Source organism: Palaemon carinicauda, unplaced genomic scaffold (genome assembly GCF_036898095.1).
Source record: "Palaemon carinicauda isolate YSFRI2023 unplaced genomic scaffold, ASM3689809v2 scaffold14, whole genome shotgun sequence".
Lineage (NCBI taxonomy): Eukaryota > Metazoa > Arthropoda > Malacostraca > Decapoda > Palaemonidae > Palaemon > Palaemon carinicauda.
This window is the reverse complement of record NW_027168926.1, coordinates 601,925-622,469: the sequence shown is the minus strand read 5'-3', so window position 1 is coordinate 622,469 and position 20,545 is coordinate 601,925. Positions and strand designations below refer to the sequence as shown.

The window sequence follows — 20,545 nt, the reverse complement described above, 5'->3', positions numbered from 1 at the left end:
AGCCTTGTGTGTTTGGAAGTTGGCCTCTCTACCTTATCATGCGGAAGTGCCCTGGTTTACCCGACCGCCCTTGTGGGACTTATATGTCGGTGGTCGAGATGGACCCTCACACCTTGTGTCCGTTTTGCAAAGGTCAACGGTGTGATAAGGATGAAGTGTGCAGTGAGTGCAGGGAGTGGTCTACCTCCCTGTGGGAAAGGTTTTCCCGGCGACGGAAGAAGAAGTCTAAGCGGGATATTTCTCCTTCAAGGGTTTCCTTGAAAAGAGAAAATTCCAAGGACTCTTCTTTTGTGGCCCGAACCTCCTCCGAAGCTCCCGCTCGATCGGTCTCTTCCGAGAGGCCATCGAGTGGTAGCGTAGGCCGTTCTTTTGTTGACCGACCTCGGGGTTCGGGAGAGGGCGTTGCTTCCCATAGCGAGGCAGCTCCCCCTCATACTCCGGGGGGAGGATATTTTCAGTGTACAAAATGATGATTTGTTGCAGTTTTGGGCTTCCTTGGGGCTTAAGGGCTCACCCTGTTTGACATTATCCTGTTGGGGGCTGTTGTCAAACAATCGCCGGCAGTAGCGGAGGTTGATCCTCTGTCTATCGTCGACGTTGTTGTGACAGGGGCCTCCGATGAGAAAGGTCAAACCTCTGCCGTGGTTCCAGACGCAGCTGAAGGCTTACTTTCTCCCTCTGAGCGTCCGAAAACAACATCAAATAGGTTGCGTCCATTATACTTCGCAGAGATCTATTTTGTTTAAAGGCCACTGAAGTTGCGTCAGCTCTAACTTCATGTGTCCTTACCTTCAGCAAAGCTTGGTCTTCCTCACTCAGATGTGAATGAGCTTCTCGTATTAACAGTCAGATAAAATAGGATAAAGCATTCTTTGACATAGGCAAAGATGGTTTCTTAACCGAACACCATAAAGCTTCTGACTGTCCTTGTAAAGGTTTAGTTCGTCTTAGATAGAACTTAAGAGCTCTCACAGGGCATAAGACTCTTTCTAGTTCATTTCCAACCAGATTCGATAGGCTTGGAATATCGAACGATTTCGGCCAAGGACGAGAAGGTAGCTCGTTTTTGGCTAGAAAACCAAGTTATAGAGAACATGTAGCTGTTTCAGATGAAAATCCGATGTTCCTGCTGAAGGCGTGAATCTCACTGACTCTTTTAGCTGTGGCTAAGCAAACCAGGAAAAGAGTCTTTAAGGTGAGATCTTTAAATGAGGCTGATTGAAGCGGCTCGAACCTTTCTGACATGAGGAATCTTAGTACCACGTCTAAATTCCAACCAGGTGTAGCCAAACGACGCTCCTTCGTGGTCTCAAAAGACTTAAGGAGGTCCTGTAGATCTTTATTGTTGGAAAGATCTAAGCCTCTGTGACGGAAGACTGATGCCAACATGCTTCTGTAACCCTTGATAGTGGGAGCTGAAAGAGATCGTTCTTTCCTCAGGTATAAAAGGAAGTCAGCTATTTGAGTTACAGAGGTACTGGTCGAGGATACAGATACTGACTTGCACCAGTTTCGGAAGACTTCCCACTTCGATTGGTAGACTCTAAGGGTGGATGTCCTCCTTGCTCTAGCAATCGCCCTGGCTGCCTCCTTCGAAAAGCCTCTAGCTCTCGAGAGTCTTTCGATAGTCTGAAGGCAGTCAGACGAAGAGCGTGGAGGCCTTGGTGTACCTTCTTTACAAGTGGCTGACGTAGAAGGTCCACCCTTAGAGGAAGCGTTCTGGGAACGTCCACTAGCCATCGAAGTACCTCAGTGAACCATTCTCTCGCGGGCCAGAGGGGAGCAACTAACGTCAACCTTGTCCCTTCGTGAGAGGCGAACTTCTGCAGTACCTTGTTGACAATCTTGAACGGGGGGAATGCATATAGGTCTAGATGTGACCAATCTAGGAGAAAGGCATCTATATGAACTGCTGCTGGGTCCGGGATTGGTGAGCAATATATTGGGAGCCTCTTGGTCATCGAGGTTGCGAAGAGATCTATGGTTGGCTGGCCCCATGTGGCCCAAAGTCTCTTGCACACATCCTTGTGTAGGGTCCATTCTGTTGGAATGATTTGTCCCTTTCGACTGAGGCAGTCTGCCATGACATTCAAGTTGCCTTGGATGAACCTCGTTACTAGCGAAATGTTTTGACCTTTTGACCAGGTGAGGAGGTCCCTTGCGATCTCGTACAACGTCATAGAGTGGGTCCCTCCTTGCTTGGAGATGTACGCCAAAGCCGTGGTGTTGTCCGAGTTCACCTCCACCACTTTGCCTTGAAGGAGAGACTTGAAGCTTTTCAAGGCCAGATGAACTGCCAGTAGCTCCTTGCAGTTGATATGCATAGTCCTTTGACTCGAGTTCCAAGTTCCCGAGCATTCCCGACCGTCTAATGTCGCGCCCCAGCCTGTGTCCGATGCGTCCGAGAAGAGAACGTGGTTGGGAGTCTGAACAGCCAGGGGCAGACCCTCTCTGAGGCTGATACTGTCCTTCCACCAAGTCAGGCAAGACTTCATCTTCTCGGAAATGGGGATCGAGACCGCTTCTAGCGTCTTGTCCTTTTTCCAGTAAACAGCTAGGTGATATTGAAGAGGACGGAGGTGTAGTCTTCCTAACGATACGAACTGTTCCAGGGATGATAGTGTCCCTATCAGACTCATCCACTGCCTGACTGAACATCGTTCCTTCTTCAGCACGTTCTGGATGCATAACTGGGCTTGGCTTGTTCTGGGGGCCGACGGAAAAGCCCGAAAAGCTAGACTGTGAATCTCCATCCCTAAATACACAATAGCTTGGGATGGGACCACTTGAGACTTTTCCATATTGACAAGGAGACCCAATTCCTTGGTCAGATCTAGAGTCCACTTTAGATCCTTCAGACAGCGACGACTGGAAGAAGCTCTTAGAAGCCAGTCGTCCAAATAGAGGGAGGCTCGGATGTCCGCTAAATGAAGGAATTTGGCTACATTCCTCATCAGCCTCGTAAACACAAGAGGAGCTGTGCTTAGGCCAAAGCACAGGGCTTGAAACTGGTAGACAACCTTTTCGTAAACAAATCTCAGAAAAGGTTGGGAGTCTGGGTGGATGGGGACGTGGAAGTATGCGTCCCTTAGGTCTAAAGAGACCATCCAGTCTTCCCTTCTGACCGCTGCTAGAACGGACTTTGTGGTCTCCATGGAGAACGTCTGCTTTGTGACAAAGACATTCAGCGCACTGACGTCTAGCACCGGCCTCCACCCTCCTGTCTTCTTTGCCACTAAGAAGAGACGGTTGTAGAAGCCCGGGGTTTGATGGTCCAGGACTTTGACTACCGCTCCCTTTTCTAGTAAGAGAGACACCTCCTGTTTCAATGCTCGTCTCTTGTCTTCCTCTCTGTACCTGGGAGAGAGATCGATGGGAGACGTTGCTAGAGGGGGTTTTCGTAAAAACGGGATCTTGTACCCCTCTCTGAGCAACTTCACAGATTGTGCATCTGCGCCTCTCTTCTCCCAGGTCTGCCAGAAGTTTTTGAGTCTGGCTCCCACTGCTGTCTGAGGAAGCTGGCAGTCAGACTCTGCCTTTAAAGGACTTGGTTCCTTTCTTCTTTCCACGTCTCCCTTCGGCACGAGCACCTCCTCTGCTGGAGGCTCTGCCACGAAAGGGCGGAATAAATCGGGACGCTGGAGTGTCCATCCTTGGTCTAGCTGACAAGGTAGGCAAAGGGGTGGCTTTGCGAGCAGAGGACGCAACCAGGTCATGAGTGTCCTTCTGTATCAAAGAAGCAGCAATCTCCTTAATCAAGTCCTCTGGAAAGAGGCACTTAGAAAGAGGAGCAAACAGAAGTTCGGATCTTTGACAAGGTGTCACTCCAGCTGACAGGAAAGAGCAAAGGTTCTCACGCTTCTTGAGGACTCCGGATACAAACGATGCAGCAAGCTCATTAGACCCGTCACGTATGGCCTTGTCCATGCAGGACATGATGAGCAAGGAAGTTTCCTTCTCTGTCGGAGAGATCTTCCTGCTTAAAGCTCCCAGACACCAGTCTAGAAAGTTGAAGACCTCAAAGGCTCTAAATATCCCTTTCAAAAGGTGGTCTAGGTCCGAAGATGACCAACATATTTTCGAGCGTCTCATGGCTAGCCTGCGGGGAGAGTCTACAAGACTTGAGAAGTCGCCCTGGGCAGAGGCAGGAACTCCCAAGCCGAGAACTTCTCCCGTGGCATACCAGACGCTCGATCTAGAAGAGAGTCTAGCAGGGGGAAACGTAAAGGCTGTCTTCCCTAGACTCTTTTTGGACTGCATCCATTCTCCTATCACTCGTAAAGCTCTCTTGGACGAGCGTGCGAGGACGAGTCTAGTAAAGGCAGGCGAGGATGGCGGCATACCTAAAACAAACTCTGACGGAGGAGAGCGCGGAGCCACAGACACAAACTGGTCCGGAAACATCTCTTTGAACAGAGCTAAAACTTTTCTAAAGTCCAAAGAGGGTTGCGTGGACTTAGGCTCGTCAAGATCCGAATGTGGTTCATCAACGTGAGCAGCACCATCATCATCCGAAAGTCCATCATCCGAGTATTGAGGAGGAAGCGGCAATGGAGTAGGTAACGGCTGGATAGCTGAGTCCGGTCGCACGGGTGCACGCGTGACTGAGCCGGACGCAACGTCATGGAACTGTTGCCCAGTCTGTGAGCTGGCAACAACCATAGCAGCGCGGGGACGCACAGCGTCTACTCCAGACTGTCTAGCCTGATGCGGGTGAGCAGTGGCAACCACACTGGGTTGCGGAGGTTGACGCACCGCGTCAAAACAAAACAACTCTGACGGTTGTTGTGCCTCGCGAACGTCAACGGAAGGCTCCGTGCGTCGCTGAACGTCAACATGCGGCTGGCAGGGTACACTGGAACGCATGGGTGGCGGAACTCTCTCAACTGGAGTGCGCAAGACGGTTGCCTCAGCGTCCACAGGACGCACAACCGAGTGTGTGGTTGGTTGTAGGCAAGAGGCTGGTGCAGCAGTAACCTTCTCCGCACGAAAGTCCTGCATCAGAGACGTTAACTGTGACTGCATGTTCTGCAGCAAAGACCACTTAGGGTCTGCAGGAGCAGGTGCGGCGACAGACGGTGTAACTGTCTGAGGCGGTACCGCTTTGCCTCTCTTAGGAGGTGAGCAGTCATCGGAAGACTGCAGCGAGTCCGAACTGACCCAGTGGCTACAGCTGGGCCGTTGGACTTGCGCGGAAGGGACCGACTTGCGCTTTAACGGTCGTGAGACCTTGGTCCATGGTTTCTTGCGAGAAACCTCTTCCGCAGACGAGGTATAAATGGGCTCTCTCGTCTTTGTGCGGCAGGGGCGATCTTGGGAAGATGCGCCCGGTACCACGGAGGGAACGTCTGTTCGCTGATTAAAGCCTCTCGAACCCATTGGTCGTACGACATTGCTTCTCCCCTGGACTTGGGAGCTTGCAAGAGGTCCCAGACTAGGAGGACGACAGGCACGAACAGACGAACCCTCAAGCGCAACACTATCCACAACACTATCACTCACTTTACCACTTCCCACTGCACTTTTACACTTCAGCTCCTTGACGTCCGCCATGAGCTGGTTACGGTCACTAGCCAGGGACTCAACTCTCTCACCCAGAGCTTGGATGGCACGCATCATATCAGCCATCGAAGGTTCCTGAGTGCCAGAAGGGGGATTAGGAGCAACCACTACAGGGGAAGGAATAGGTTGTGGGGCATGAGGAGAGGAAAATTCAACAGAACGAGAGGAACTTCTCCTGACTCTATCTCTCTCTAGCCTACGTGTAAATTTCTGGAATTCGATAAAATCGAATTCCGAAAGCCCAACGCATTCCTCACATCGATCTTCCAATTGACAGGTTTTATCCCGACAATTGGAACAAACAGTGTGAGGATCGATAGAGGCCTTCGGAAGACGCCTTGAACAGTCCCTAGCATTACATTTCCTGAATTTAGGGACTTGAGAAGGGTCAGCCATCTTGAATTAGTCAAAGGGGAATTCAAAAACTATACAAAGTCATCAACAAATAATCCGTAATCAAAAAAAGAATGCAAGGATTTATTGAAGAGAAAGCCTGCACAGCGAAAGCTCAAAACTAGAATAGTGTACTTCACCAAATAGTTGTGAAAACAAATCCAGTTAGCAACAGCGAATTAGTAGGTCTTGCCGGTAGCACGACAGAGAGAAAATTGAGTTCTTTGTTTACAATGAGTACTGGGTATCTGGACGACAGATGGCGCTGTTGAAGTACACCCCCTACCTGCATAGCGATCGCTGGCGGATTTTTTCCGTAGAGTTTTCTGTCGAGCAGCAGAGCTGCAGCTATTATAATCACCGGCTAAGTTAAATATTGAAAAATAAGCTAATCATTACTCTATCAGTCACCTACACACACTTACAATGCTACTCACTGTATTTGCCCAGTGGGATTTCTAAGTAAGTCTCAGGGATATCTTGGGATACGTTCTTTTCCTTTTGGGTATCTTCTTATGATCAAAAAGTCATATCACTCATTTCATGATGAAAGCTTCCATTCATTACCTAGAAGAGAAACAAATCATTAGAGTGTATACAGTGAATCATAAATATTACAATGATGTTAAAGAGTTGTTCAATTGGATTTAAAACTAAAAGCTTCTACTACAATGACAATTGACTGGTCCCTTAATAGAAATGACTTACTACTAAACAATATCTTGCAATGATCAATTCAAGTTTTATGGGGTTGTCTCTTACTGGAAAATATCGCACATTTTAAAAGTAGTAATTTTTCTAATCATACAAACCAGAGTCCTTTAATAGGAGCATGATTTCAGCAAACCTTGAATGGCTGTTAAACTTTCAATTGGGTTATTAAAGTTACTGGGAAGGGGGAGATGGTAGGCCCCGCCCACTTGCCAGGTATAATAATCCTCATTCTGCCTTTAACCTAGGACTTTCAGGGTGGTTGAGTTGGGAAGTGTAACTTATAAAAACAAGGTTTGCATTATGAAAAATATTAATTAATGCTGATACTACTTCTCAATGAGGGATGGGACTTGGTAGGCACTGCTTCTTGTATTCCCAAAGAGAGAGAGAGAGAGAGAGAGAGAGAGAGAGAGAGAGAGAGAGAGAGAGAGAGAGAGAGAGAGAGAGAGAGAGAGCAGAAGATTCTCAAGCAAGAGGAAAGATGGGCGAAGCCATTCATTCCTATCGGCAGTCTGCTTGCTTGTTCTCATAAGAAATTGAAGACAGGTAGCAAGTGTGCGAACACCTGTTTCACATACAGATACGTCTATTCGAGAAGAGTACAATCTCTGTATGTACTATCTCATTTCCTTTTCCCGAATTGAACTTTCTCTGTATCACACTGTCTCCCCCACATAAAAAGAAACAGTAAGAGTATCTTGGCAACCAATCCCTCAAAGCAGGTATAAAAGGCCTACCTGAAAGACCTAACCAAGTCCAGGCCTTCCTTAGGTCAAACTTTTCACAACATAACATTCACGGATCACACCACAGCGCCGAAACCTTGAAAAGATGCCAATATCTATTTGCGTTCTCCTGACCGCTACGGCATACTCCCCAGGGACTGATCAAGGGGCACAATTGCAAGAGAGCTGCAGCACACATTCCCTTTGGAGGGAGCAGCAATGGCAACCTTCGCCGGTGTTTTCTTGGGTATTGCCCAGTCGGACCCCAACAAACGTTTCTGGCATGCTTCTTCCTCTGAGCATACACCTGCCATAATCGACACTCGGTTACAAGAGGATGCCTACGTACAGACATGCCCTAATATGAAGCACAGAGGAATGCGGATCTATACAGTATCCGTCTTTGCCATGAACCGATTGCAGCACCCACCCTTCCCCCGCCAGATTCAAATTTCCTTTGTTCCGTAACCAAAAAACAAACCACGCTATTTAAATAGGGTAACACTTTCGGCGTAGCTGAAATGACGAGCCATTAGATTTTTAACGAGGGTTAACTACCCCCTCGCTAACTAGCGAGGGGGTAGGGGAGGGGTAGCTAGCTATCCCTCCCCCCTCACACACCGGTGAGTACCTTCACTTTGCTTTTGGCTCGGGTGATGGTCAGACGTGTCTGCTCACCCTCGCTTGTTGACAGCCTTAATTTTTTGCTTTCTCTTTTCAGCCTTGTGTGTTTGGAAGTTGGCCTCTCTACCTTATCATGCGGAAGTGCCCTGGTTTACCCGACCGCCCTTGTGGGACTTATATGTCGGTGGTCGAGATGGACCCTCACACCTTGTGTCCGTTTTGCAAAGGTCAACGGTGTGATAAGGATGAAGTGTGCAGTGAGTGCAGGGAGTGGTCTACCTCCCTGTGGGAAAGGTTTTCCCGGCGACGGAAGAAGAAGTCTAAGCGGGATATTTCTCCTTCAAGGGTTTCCTTGAAAAGAGAAAATTCCAAGGACTCTTCTTTTGTGGCCCGAACCTCCTCTGAAGCTCCCGCTCGATCGGTCTCTTCCGAGAGGCCATCGAGTGGTAGCGTAGGCCGTTCTTTTGTTGACCGACCTCGGGGTTCGGGAGAGGGCGTTGCTTCCCATAGCGAGGCAGCTCCCCCTCATACTCCGGGGGGAGGATATTTTCAGTGTACAAAATGATGATTTGTTGCAGTTTTGGGCTTCCTTGGGGCTTAAGGGCTCACCCTGTTTGACATTATCCTGTTGGGGGCTGTTGTCAAACAATCGCCGGCAGTAGCGGAGGTTGATCCTCTGTCTATCGTCGACGTTGTTGTGACAGGGGCCTCCGATGAGAAAGGTCAAACCTCTGCCGTGGTTCCAGACGCAGCTGAAGGCTTACTTTCTCCCTCTGAACATCCTTCGGGGGAGAAGCTAAGTCCAACGATCTCTCCTGCAAGTGTTTCTCCCCCTCGGGAGAGTTCACTAACAGAGACTCCTCTTCGGAGGACCGACGATGGCCTGCCTGCTGCCCCTAGGGGTCGTATTCGCCGTAAGGCTCATAAGCCTCTTTGCCGTAGGGGCCTTCTTTCTCCTCACAAGGGAGTTAGGAGGCGCCTCTTCGGCTCTTCGCCCTCGCCGTCCCCCGCACAGGATCCTCCCCTTCTGGCTTTGACTGTTGCTGCTGCTGCGTCCCTGGACCTGTCTGCTGACCGTTCGCCGTCTCCTGCCAGACCTTCGAACCTGCCTTCTCCGTTCCTAGCTGCTGACGCACTTTGGGCGCCTTCTCACCCTGTTATCCAACAGGCACTGGTCCCTTCAGGGCCAGGTTTCCCCTGTGCTCCACCGTTCTCCTGCGCGCTATTGTATCTCCGGAGAAAACGCCCCAGAGACCTCTTGCAGAGACTCACCACCAATCTTCTGCTTGCCAGCGCTCTCCTGCTCGTCAGCGCTCTCCTGCTCGCCAGCGCTCACCTGCTCGCCAGCACTCATCTGCTCGCCAGCGCTCTCCTGTTCGCCAGTGCTCTCCTGCTCGCCAGCGCTCACCTGCGCGTCCTCATACTTCTGCGCGCCATGCGTGCCCACGATCTCCTGTGCGCCCACAATCTTCTGCTCGTCAGCGATCGTCCCCTACTCGTCGGCGATCTTCACCTACTCGCCAGCGATCTCCTCCTGCTCGCCAGCGATCATTTCCTGCTCGCCAGCGATCATTTCCTGCTCGCCAGCGATCATTTCCTGCTCGCCAGCGATCATCTCCTGCGCGCCCACGATCTCCGGATCTGAGCATAGGAGGGAAGACACCTGTTGATCAGAGGTCGCCTACGCGTCATCAAACCTCGCCTGCGCATCAGCCATCGCCTGCGCGCCATCGATCGCCTACGCGCCACCGTGCACAGACTCCTGCGCTAGCTGATCGCCCTTCTGCGCGCCCACGCGCTAGGGGAATTTCCCCTGCGTGTGTGCGCTCTCCAAGGTCTCGCCGAGATCCTACGCGCAATCGCGCCCGCGAACAGTCTCCTCGCCCTCCTGTGCCTCCTGTTCTGCCAGATCGCGCCACTGCGCCATCTTTCTCCTGAGCGCCCGCGCACTTCATCACTTGCGTGCCATCGCTCGCCAACGTGCCAGCACGGACACTCTCCTATCTCCAGACTGCCTGCGCGCCCGTGCACGGACACTTCCGATCGCAGTTGTTCTCCTACGCGCCCTGCGCGCCATCGTTCGCCTGCACACCATCGCTCGCCAACGCGCCATCATCGCTCACCAGCTTGCCATCGCGCCATCGCTCGCCAGCATGTCAACGCTCGCCCGCGCGCGCCCTCGCCATCTTCTCCGTGCGCAATTCGAACGGAGTACTATCGCGTGAGCGCCTGCGCGACCCCCAGCGCAATCATCAACGCGAGCTACCGCGCGAGCAACCGCAGAGGCACCCACAGGAACAAGCAGGAACAAGAGCAGCCAGATCCTCCTCACATCCCCCCCCCCCCAAGCGCAGACCAGGACTCTCACAGGAGGGAGGGAATGTTTCAGATCGGTCCAGGATCCATCCTTCAACCTCTTCTTCCCTTTCCTTTCAGGCAGGTCCAGCAGTAGCATCCACTCCGAAGGATCACCCGATCCCCTTCCCTTCTGAGGGTGTCTCTGACAGTGCAACTGTCAGTAAGCAGCCTTGGTTTGGGTCTTTGTTCAGAGCGGTCGTCCAGGCTCTTAAGCCTGCCTTCACTGAAATGGGACTCAAATCAATGGCGGCTCCAACCCCATTGAAGAGGAAGAGAGGAGTGGATCCCGTGGTGACTTCTCCGAGGGCCAAGCTGGCCCATAAGTCATCCTTGAGGAAGGCTCCTTCTCCCCCCCAGACGTTTTCTCCCTCTCCTGCGGACGAGAATTTCCCATCCTCAGGAGAGGCTACCGAGGTGAGGCATTCTCCTATCGCACCAATGGGAGAAACCCCACCCCGAGCCGGAGAATCGTCCCGGGTGGACCCAGAGAAGAGCCTTCGGGCTTCGTTATTGGAGTCCTGTATTCCTCCCAGGAGAGAGTCTAAGGACTCCAAAACAATCCCCAAGTCATCCTCGAGGATTCGAACGGAACCTTCATGACCCGCGGAGAACGTCCACGTGTCCCCCCAAGAAGAGCCTTTGGGGACAGGAGACTTCGCTGCCAGTTCTCCAGGAGGTGAGCCACAGGAGTCCGAGCATGCCTTTTGGCAAGTTCTGACCCTGATGAGGCATCTCAATAGAATTCCCGATCCTGAGATGCCTCCTCGTGAGGGCAAGGACACAGTCCTAGACCGAGTCTTTGGCATCCAGAAACTCCCGAAGGCCAGTGAGGCCTTGCCCTGGTCCCAAGGGGTGAAGAGTGCCAGGGACAAGGTCAAGGAGGTGAGATCGGAGAGCTGGTCCTTCCACAGCTGGCAACAAACTCCTCCCACCTCCTCGAGTCCAGCAGAGGAGGTACTTTGAGATCACAGAGGAGTCTGCTTTAGCTCTTCCAGTCCACCACTCTGTGGAAGAGCTGACCAAGGGAGTCCCTCTCGAGAGACTCTCGAGCCGGCAAGTGTCCTTCTCGGCTACAGAGATCTTAAGCCAAGAGAAGGTCGCGAAGTGCGCCATGCCGGCCACTTCATGGCTAGACCTCTGGCTGGGATCTCTTGGCATCCTGTTGCAATCTGAGGACTTGTCCAAGGAGAGCACCAGGAAGGCCCTGGAGACCTTCCTCCTCTCTGGTACACGCACCATTGAGTTTCTGGCCCACCGAGTTTCGAACTTGTGGGCCAATACTATTCTGAAACGACATGATGCAGTGACAGAGAGGTTCTACACGAAGGTCCCAGCAGTCGAGGTAAACAGGCTCAGACATTCGCCCCTTCTAGGGAAGAATTTGTTTGAGCCTAAGGATGTGGAACGGGCAGCCGAGAGGTGGAGGAAGACCAATCAGGCCTCCCTCCTTCATAGGGCTCTTACATCCAAGCCCTATAAACCTCTGGCACCTCAACAACCTCGCCCGTCCAAGACAACGAAACCGGCAGCGACAGCAAAGGCAACGGTGTCCAAGCAGCAGCCCTTTCCTGTCAAAGACATGAAAGGCAGCAAGAAGTCCTCCAGGGGAGGCAAAAATCCTTAAGGGAGCAGCCGAGGCCACAAACGCTAGGATTGGCAATCCCCCTGCATGTCCACCAGTGGTGGGATGCCTGCAAAGTTGCGCGAACAGGCGGCAGCAACTCGGGGCCGATTCCTGGACGATTTCCGTAATCAGTCAGGGATATCGCGTCCCGTTCATAACATCTCTACCTCCCCTAACAGCGAATCCAGTGTCATTGAGCTCCCTTGCCATGGGATCGGCAAGGGGCCAAGCCCTACGGGCAGAAGTCCAGACCATGTTAAAGAAGGGCGCTCTCCAGGAGGTCGTCGACGGCTCCCCAGGATTCTTCAGTCGACTCTTTCTTGTAAAGAAGGCGTCTGGAGGCTGGAGACCAGTCATCGACCTCTCAGCTCTGAACAGGTTTGTCAAACAAACCCCGTTCAGCATGGAGACAGCGGACACGGTCAGACTTGCAGTGAGACCACAAGACTTCATGTGTACACTGGATCTGAAGGACGCGTACTTCCAAATCCCAGTCCATCCGTCTTCAAGGAAATACTTAAGATTCAGCCTAGACAACAAGATCTACCAGTTCAAGGTGCTGTGTTTCGGTCTCTCCACAGCACCTAAGGTTTTCACCAAAGTGTTCACACTGATTTCTTCATGGGCACACAGGATCGGCATCCGTCTCCTCCGCTATCTGGACGACTGGTTGACCTGGCAGAGTCGGAGTCGACCCTTCTTCGACACCGAGACAAGCTTCTGGGACTTTGCCAAGATCTGGGGATCTTGGTAAATCTCGAGAAGTCTTCTCTGCTTCCAACTCAACAACTGGTATATCTAGGCATGACATTGGACACAAATCTCCACAAAGCCTTCCCATCAGACGACAGGATAGCAAGGCTGAGGAGGGTCGCAGATCCTTTCCTCTGACGAGAAGAACTCCCAGCCCAATCGTGGTTACGTCTCCTCGGTCATCTTTCCTCGCTGGCCTGTCTGGTTCCAAATGGTCGCCTCAGGATGAGATCCCTGCAATGGCGACTAAAGTCCCAGTGGAATCAAGGTCACGATTCCCCGGACATCTTGGTCCCAATGGGTCCTGCGGAACGGACGGACCTACAGTGGTGGTTGACAGAGGAAAACCTACGAAAGGGAGTGGATCTTCTCGTCCTTCCCCCGGATTTAATGTTGTTTTCGGACGCCTCAAAAAAAGGATGGGGGGCCCACGTTCTGAACCACAGGACCTCAGGCCTGTGGTCAGAATCAGAAAAGTGCCTCCACATAAATCTGCTAGAGATGAAGGATGTATACCTGGCACTTCAACAGTTCCAACAATACCTGGCGGGTCACTCCGTGGTGGTGATGAGCGACAACACCACGGTAGTGGCTTACGTCAACAAGCAGGGAGGTACCTTTTCACAACAGCTATCCCATCTTGCAGTAGAGATACTGAGATGGACCGAAGTCCACTCGATTCAACTATCTGCTCGCTTCATTCCAGGCAAAAGGAATGTGCTCGCCGACAGTCTGAGCAGAGCAACTCAGATAGTGAGTACTGAGTGGTCTTTGGATCGTCTAGTAGCCAACAAAGTCCTGACTTTGTGGGGTTCCCCGACGGTGAATCTGTTCGCGACAGCCTTGAATTTCAAGCTCCCGATGTACTGCTCCCCGGTACCGAACCCCAAGGCACTCTGGAGTCTGGCAAGATGCCTTCCAACAACGGTGGGACAACTTAGACGTCTACGCCTTTCCCCCGTTCTGTCTGATGAGAAGAGTACTCAACAAGACCAGACTATCGGTCAACCTTTCAATGACTCTAATAGCTCCGCTATGGCATCATGCAGAATGGTTCCCGGACCTTCTGCAGCTCCTCACGGAACTGCCGAGAGAACTCCCTCCTCGACACGAGCTACTCAGACAACCACACGCCAACATTTTCCACAAAGCCGTAGAGTCGCTGCGACTTCACGCCTGGAGACTATCCACCACCTCCTCAGAGAGAGAGGCTTTTCGCAACAAGTTGTGGACAGGATGTCTCGACACCTACGAAAGTCATCCTCAGGGGTCTACCAGGAAAAGTGGAAAGTCTTTTGTGGTTGGTGTCGTGGAAGGGGTTTCTCTCCTTTCGATGCCACTATTCCAGCAATAGCGGAGTTCCTCGTTTATTTGCGGGAATAAATGCGCCTTTCAGTCTCGGCAGTGAAAGGCTATCGCTCAGCCTTAAGTCTTGCCTTCAGGCTCAAAGGAATGGACATTTCCTCCTCGCTGGAACTTTCTTTACTCATACGAAGTTATGAGCTTACCTGCCCTAAGTCGGAAGTGAGACCTCCTCCATGGAACGTGGTTCGTGTCTTCAGGTCTCTTAAGAGACCTCCGTTCGAACCATTACGCCAGGCTTCTGATTGCCACCTGACTTGGAAGACGCTGTTCCTGCTCGCTCTGGCTTCGGCCAAGCGAGTCAGTGAACTTCATGGTCTCTCGTATGACATCGCCCATTCAAGGGGATGGGGGGAGGTAACATTCAGATTCGTCCCTGAGTTTGTAGCCAAGACTCAGAATCCAGGGGTGCCGGACCCTCATTTCGACTCCTTCCGGATCTCGAGTCTCCATTCTGTAACAGATGACCCAGACCATTTCCTACTGTGCCCAGTAAGGAGTCTGAGGCTCTATCTTAAGAGAACAGCTGCAATCCGTCCTCGAGTGCAAGCGTTGTTCGTGAGCACAGGGAGGACGAAGAGAAGGGTCACCAAGAACATGATCTCTGCCTGGATTCGAAGGGTCATTCACTATTCCCTGAATCCTGACCCTCCTCCGTCACGTCAGGCACACGATGTCAGGGGCATTGCTACGTCCCTGGCATTCAAGAGAAACTACTTTGTGATGCAGGTTCTTCAAGCTGGGATAGAAGCGTTACAACAGGCACCTGCTTCTAAGGCTTCCCCAACTACGATCCTACCAGAATGCACAGTTAAGAACCCTTGCCGATGTGCTGAGAATATGGCCTTAACCAAAGGGTTCGTTCATGTTGGGGATGGTTTGGGTTCCAAGCCAGTTTCAGACTTGGAATTCTTTCCAACGATCAATAGCTATCCTTACTGTTACGTAAGGCTTAACGCAGATGTGTCCATTAGGGATGATACGATCCCCAAGGAAACGATCATTCTGGATCATGGCAAGGCTCAATCCCTTTTGGTTAGGGAGGTAAAGATGGCTGAATTCACTAATACCCAACTTTCTGCCTTTGGCAGGAAACAGGCCACTTTTGTGGCCCCCAAAGATACTGTCTTCCTCTTTGCCTCTAAAAGCTTAGAGGCCGTATTGAAAGTAGTAGGGGAGAACAGACCCTTCCTTACAATTCAAACAATTGGGAGGATGTCCAACATACACTCACTGTTGGAAAACTAGATAAAGAACTCGGAGGCAAACAGTTTAATGAGAAACTGCTTAGGATTCCTGAATCCCTATTGAAGAGAGAACTGGAAGCTAAAGAGAGACTTTCTGCCTCTTTATCCTTCCAATATTATCTAGAGATGCTTATTGGAAACTATTCTAAATCTGATCTCTTCCCTGTCTTGGCATAGACTCACCTAACCATGTTTCATAGAGATCTCCATGCTTTCTTCCTAGCCAGGAGAGCATGTGAAGAACACGTCCTAGCTACTGCTATGATCAGACATGAACCGAGAAAACTGATCGACTCCAACATCTTGGGGAAGGATCTCTTCCCTGAGAAGATGGTTAAAGAAGTCATGGACAAAGTGGCTCAGAAGAATAAGAGCCTTATTGACAAGTGGGATTTTTCCTCTAAACAAAAATTTACCCCCAATGAAAGACCTCAACCCAAGGGCAAGAAGCCCAGAAGTCACTTCAAAGGAAGGAAATCCTTTCCTGTCGCGACAGCCTCAGTTGCTACCATTCCTAAGACTGTGTACACGGTCCCCCAACAGTACGTTTCATAGCCTCCAGCCTTCAACCTGGCCTACGAGAGAGCTACCAACACCTTTCACCCTGCCAAAGCTCATAGGAAGGGCTCTGGTAACAGGGGAAGGTCTGGAAGAGGCGGTCGTACTAGAGGCCGAGGAAGTAGAGACAAGATGTCTTATGTTGCAGGTCCTCCGCAACAACAATGAGGAGCTTCCATTAGGGGGACGACTTCATCTGTTCGGGGATCAATGGGAGTTCGATCCCTGGGCTCACAGCATAGTCTCAAAAGGCTAGGTTGGAAATGGAGACAGAAACCACCCCAGTTCAAGAGGTTCTTTCAACCCACAACCCCCTTTTTGGAGGATTACATTCAGGACCTTCCCTGGAAGGGAGTCATCTGTTGCACAAAATCCATGAACTGGTTATTCTGTGTGCCTAAGAAAGATTCGAACACTCTTGGAACTATTCTGGACCTATCCCCACTAAATAAATTCATTCTGAACAAGTTCTAGATGCTGACTATCTCACAAATACGGACCCTGCTACCCCAGGGGGCCTACACCGTCTCCAGAGATCTTACAGAAGCCTATTGGAATCTTCCGATAGGTCAGCGCTTCTCCCCCTACCTTGGTTTCAGACTGGCAAGAAACACTTACGTATTCAAAGCTATGCCCTTTGGGCTCAGTATAGCTCCTAGGATTTTCACGAAACTAGTCGAAGCCATTGTCGAACAACTTCAGAACAGAGGCCTTCAGATGATGGTGTACCTGGACGACTGGTTAGTCTGGGCTGCAACTAAGTCGGAATGTCTTCAAACAGCCCAAGAGGTCATGAACTTCCTACAATCTCTGGGCTTTCAAATCAACCTCAAGAGGTCCAGGCTATCTCCAGCTTGGATATACCAGTGGCTAGGACTTCACTGGAACCTACAGTTACACACTCTCTCTCTACCACAAGGCAAGAGGAAGGAAATCGCAAACTCGGTCAGGTACCTACTTCGTCCAAAAGTACTCACAAGACGACAACAAGAAAGGGTCTTGGGGTCATTACAGTTTGCTGCCGTGACGGACCCAATACTGAAAGCAAGGCTCAAAGATGCCAACAGAGTCTGGAGAAGAAAGGCATCCAATGCTCAGAGAGATCTTCGCCACAAAACCCCGGCCTTACTGCGGAAGCAGCTCAGGCCGTGGTCCACTGCCAAGAGTCTATTGAACGACGTTCCTCTTCAGTACCCTCCTCCTTCCATGACTATTCACACGGACGCCTCGGAACAAGGTTGGGGAAGACACTCCTCTTCCATGAAAGTACAGGGTCAGTGGTCGATCGCATTTCATAAGTTTCACATCAATGTTCTGGAGGCTATGGCAGTGTTTCTGACTCTGAAGATACTATGCCCAAAGATGAAATCACACATCAAATTGGTCATCGACAACATCACAAGAGTACACTGTGTCAACAGACAGGGCTCCAGATCTCCTCAGATCAACCATGTAATCCTAGCCATTCTCTCGTTAGCAAAAAGGAGGAAATGGCATCTTTCAGCAGTTCACCTCGAAGAGGTTCGCAATGTGACGGCGGACGCCCTGTCGAGATCCAAGCCTCAGGAAACAGAATGGTCTCTGGACATTAAATCATTCGGTTTCATTCTAGAGCAAGTCCCGGGACTACAAATGAATCTTTGTGACGAGATTTACAAAAAACTTCCCCGATATGTAGCACCAAACTTGGACCTGGAAGCGACAAGAATGGATGCGATGTCTCTGGATTGGAACCAGTGGTCTCATCTACCTTTTCCTCCATTCAACCTCCTACTGAAAGTACTGAACAAACTGCAGACTTTCAAGGGAACTGCAGCTCTGGTGGCTCCCAAGTGGCCCAAGAGCAATTGGTACCCTCTTGTTCTGGAACTCAAACCCCTTCAGATCCCTCTACCATCTCCAGTGCTGTCCCAGGCTGTTCAACAGACAACTGTCTTCTCTTCCTCTTGGATAACGAAAACCCTTCGGCTAATGATTTTCTTGCCCTCGAGGCTCAAAAAAAATTTGAGTTGCAAGGGAAAGAATTGACTTCATAGAAGAGTACAAGTCCAACACCACAAAACGACAATATTTGTCTTCCTGGAATAAAATGGGCTATGTTCGTGAAAAGTCATCAGCCCTCTTCTATTTCTATGGACTTCTGTATTTCTTTCTTCATTTCACTACATGATCAAGGTATAGCCTCTACAACTATTGCCTCATGTAAGTCGCCACTAACTAGACCGATCGCGTATGCTTTTATATTGAACTCAATAGCGAGCTATTTAATAAGATCCCAAAGGCTTGTGCTAAACTGAAACCTAATGCTCCTCCCAAGGCTATTACTTGGTCCTTGAATAGTCTTGCACTTTGCCTCTTCGATAGATAGCTCCTCTGCCTTTCTGAGGGATCTTACTCAAAAATGACATCTGGTGCTAGAGTCCGTGAGATTGCGGCCCTTTTAAGGGATGATGGCCACATTGAATTCTGGGATTCGGGAGAGGTAAACCTTTATCCAGATTCTGCATTCCTGGCAAAAAACGAACTTCCCACGAAACGCTGGGGGCCCTGGAAAATTGTTCCACTATAGGAGGACCCTTCTCTGTGTGCCATGGAGAGCCTTAAAGCCTACCTATCCAAGAGCCGGGCCTTTAAAGGCCGTCAGCTTTTTAAAGGGGGAGTTGACAGGATCTAACCTTTCTCTGAAACAGCTAGGGTCCAAACTCACCTGCTTCATCAGAATGGCTGACCCGGAAAGTTGTCTCTTCCTTAAATTTTTTCCAATCTATGTCCTTAACAGGTTTACAAGCTTACACAGGATGGAAATCTTCAAGAGTGTTCTTCAAACATTACCTACGTCCGTTGGAAGAGATTAAACACTTTGTGGTGGCTGCTGGTAGTGTGATTAAACCAGCTTCTTAATTGTTGTATATATATGGACTCTTATAGACTGTATGGTTGGGACTTCTCAGTCTACATTGTGCAAGGGGATTCGTGTTCCTCTTTTCAAGGTACTATTTAATAATATAAGGAGTCAAGGTGATATTTTTCTATGTATGTCATGAGTGTTACTATTTTATTACTCTGTTACATAATTTTGGGGTAGGAAAACTCTGGTTTTCTGTATATATTTACTGCATATAATGCTACAATTGATTACTGTTACATTTATGCAACGTTTGGAAACAATAAAAGATTGCTGTTCCTTTTTGCATTTCCTTTCATTGGACCTACTGTACGAAATAAAATTAGTGAACCTCCATTTTTATCCCTCCTTTTATAGACTTCAGTCTTTTCATCTTCTGGAGACAAAGATCTTCTCCACAGTGAGTGGGACTGTGACGTTGATTTCCTTTGCTCCTACATTTTACAAACATATCTCTTGCTCCATAGCTTGGTACTGTACCATACTTACCAATGCAACAGGAGGTGTGATTTTGTCTATGGGGTGTAAAGGGTTAAAACTCTCCTGACCACAACTGAGAATAATAATTCTCTGGTACACTTCCATCAGGATGACAAATTCGTAGATAATTTGTATTTTTCCTAACGATACAAACCTTAGCCATTTACATTGGGTAATTACTTCGGCGCAGCCGATGACGAGCCATAAAGTTTTAACGAGGGTTTCCTACCCCACCGCTAGTTAGCGGGGGGTAGGGAGGGGTAGCTAGCTAACCCCCCCCCCTCACACACACCGGCGATTAACTCACTTCACTTAGAGGTAGGACTTATCTTGGGGGACAGGGCTGGCGGGCACATAACTGTAAATAGCTAAGGTTTGTATCGTTAGGAAAAATACAAATTATCTACGAATTTGTCATTTGTTCCGTAACTGAATACAAACCACGCTATTTACATGGGGTGACTTAACCCTTAGGAAGGGAGATAAGTCCCCTGCCATACTGGCTTTGGCTTGCCCGGGGGGCCCCGAACCCGAGTACATAGAGCAACTCAAGGGTTGGGGCCCCTGCACCTCGCAGAAAGCTGAGGGGCTGCTGCGGCCTACGTAAGTCGTGTGTGAAGGTGAGCAGTGACACGTCCTAGGAAGTTGACCTGGAGTTCTTTGGAAGGAAATCTAGGCTAGGACTTACCCAATACCACCTCGTCAGGGTATGGGGACATGACAGTATTACAACTTAATACTAGGAACACAAGGAAGCATGGCTTACCTGCAGAGGTTCCAGGTCAGCTGTGCAAAGGACCCAGGATGCTGTTTTCCTCCAAGGGAGGAGAGGATGAAGAAAAGAAAAGGGCTAGACAGATCTTTTCATTCACACAGACTAAAACTGGGTAACAATGCCCTCAACCCTCTGCTACTTGTCCAATTAGGAGCCTGAGGTTAGGACCAGCTGTTGTGCAGCCACCACAGGGCTGATAGAAAACGTATCGAGCCTTCTGTGTGTCACGTCTTGCAGGTAGTGGGCCGTGAAGGTGGTCTGATGCTTCCACACCCCAGCTTGCAGGACCTGCGTCACTGAAAAGTTCTTCTGAAGGCCAGGGACATAGCCACACCCCTGACATCATGCGCCCTAGGGCGCCGTGACGGAGGAGGGGCAGAGTTCAAGGCCAGGTGGATCACCTTGCGGATCCAGGCCGAGATGGTATTCCTGGTGACCCTCCTCTTTGTTTCCCCGGTGCTAACA

At 50.2% G+C, this 20,545-nt stretch overlaps 1 long non-coding RNA gene across 1 annotated transcript in view; it reads right to left on the bottom strand.

The window, feature by feature from the left end:
- Positions 1 to 20,545, bottom strand: part of LOC137635550 (uncharacterized) — a 56,027-nt gene that overhangs the window by 19,229 nt on the left and 16,253 nt on the right. Inside the window, exon 2 of the long non-coding RNA XR_011042708.1 lies at positions 6,393 to 6,522. This is a non-coding gene — a long non-coding RNA (uncharacterized lncRNA). The remainder of the gene's footprint in view (positions 1 to 6,392; positions 6,523 to 20,545) is intronic.